The sequence below is a fragment of the Zea mays genome, chromosome 1, assembly GCF_902167145.1.
Source record: "Zea mays cultivar B73 chromosome 1, Zm-B73-REFERENCE-NAM-5.0, whole genome shotgun sequence".
In the NCBI taxonomy this organism is placed as follows: Eukaryota; Viridiplantae; Streptophyta; class Magnoliopsida; order Poales; family Poaceae; genus Zea; species Zea mays.
Genome location: NC_050096.1, coordinates 198068679 through 198070538, shown reverse-complemented (window position 1 = coordinate 198070538; position 1860 = coordinate 198068679). Strand labels below are relative to the sequence as shown.

The 1860-nt window shown below is 55.9% G+C and overlaps 1 pseudogene; it reads left to right on the top strand.

The window, feature by feature from the left end:
- The first annotated feature begins 674 nt into the window (after positions 1–674).
- Positions 675–1163, top strand: LOC103642888 (UDP-glycosyltransferase 72B3-like; annotated as a pseudogene).
- Positions 1164–1860: the final 697 nt, after the last annotated feature.

The window sequence follows — 1860 nt, the reverse complement described above, 5'->3', positions numbered from 1 at the left end:
CCTTTCAATGTCAGACTTGTCTGCAAAGTGAACTCATTGTTAGGATGGACAAACTCGATGCGAAGATATTCCATTTCTCATGAGCAGTTCATAGAAGAGAAACGAAAAGGTTGCAGAAATGGCGATAGCTAGACATGTGTGTGCAAAGCAGGGAGGCATGGTTTACCGCGTGCTCTATCCCACATGTGGCCAAAGAAGTTAGACTTCTTGGACGAGGACGAGGACATCGCCGTGACCATGATCGTGTAGGCATGGGAGTCATGGGCCACACTAAAGGAAAGAGCATGTAGTGCCACTGGCCACCCCTCACCAGTGAGGCGACAGGCATGGTCCGTGAGACAATGTTCCTGCTAGGCATTTTGCCGAGCACCTTCAGCACCAGCTCAAGGTGGCTGGTCTTGGCGTACGCATCCATAAGTGTCATGGAGATGAACATAGACGACAGGGAGGAGGGCGTTTCTAGCTCGCGAGGGCGAGGGCGCCGTGGAGCTTGAGGAAGGTGAGGCGTCATGGAGCTCATGACTGAGAAGTGCGCGCGCTCGCTCCCGGCGCTCGCGAGCCTGCTCGTGGAGTTCTGCGACACCACCCACCTTGCCGCGTTCGGTGCCAACCAGTTCAGGACGACCTCCTTCGCCATTGCATGCGACATTGTCGTGTCCGCGTGGTGCCTCTTCATGCCCATGAACCTCCACATGCTCTCGCTCGTTGTCCACTTCTCCGAGCTGGCTGCCTCCTTGCCTGGCGAGTTCAGAGACCTGGTCGAGCCGGTGTGTCTACCCGGTTGCATGCCCATCCTAGGGCTTGACATCGTCTCGCCGCTCTAGGACCGGTTCGACCCATCGTACGTGGTGATGATGCACGTCGTCGTGTGCTGTCACGAAGCCACCGAAGCCATCCTCATCAACTTCTTTGATGCTATCGAGCTTGAGACCGTCGAGGTTCTGCGCCATCCAGCAAAGTCCGGCGGGCCACTAGTGTACCCTATTGGCCTAGATCCTTCAGGTCGAGCCCAACGGCGGCGGCAGCGCCGATGTCGATTTCCTCCAACGCGAAGAAGCGGAGCGTCGGGAGCGTGTGACGGCGGCAGAGAGGTGTCGTGGGGAAGGAAGAAGTGGGGCGGGGGCGACCTCCTCGCAGTCGCAGGATGGGAGATCTGGTGGTGACTTGCAAGTGGAGCTACAAGGAGAGGGAGTGCGAGTGCGAGAGCGAGAGCAATGAGATGGTGGATGATGAGGACAGCAACGATGGGTCGGCGTCCTTGAAGTCACAGAGCGCACACTCGGACTCCACAGCCTCCTCAGACTCCTGGATCTAGAGGAGGCGTTGCTCCTCCTTAGAGTTAACGCAGGTGCCTTCGCCTCGACCGCCGCACGAGCACGCGCCAAGCCAATTGGAGAGGGAGTGCGAGGGCGCGGGATGGTGGATCTGCTCGATCTCAAGACTTGGTGGGCACGGCGGATGGGATTGATGAAGGCACACGGGGTGGGGCAGAAGATTGCGTGGCGGGCCAGGAGCGTGGTGAGGCGGGGCGCTGTGCCACTGTGGCGGTGTCTAGGGCGTGAGATCTCGACACAGGAGTGGGGACACGCGGGTGGGGGCATGGTGAAGCCCTATGGACGCCCACGTTATCTCCTTATAGAGTAGTAGAGATTAGTTCACTGGTCTTTCACACCCAACTAATAAAGGTTAAAAGTGCTATAAGTATAAAAAGTCACATCGATCTCCTATTTTCTCTCCTCTCTTTCACCCTATATATGTTAGCACATGATCAAATAGGTATGAGTAACAACTAGTTGACCAATTTTTTAGCTGACTAGCCATGTATAATAACTAGTCTTTGTCCATCTAAACATGCAATTA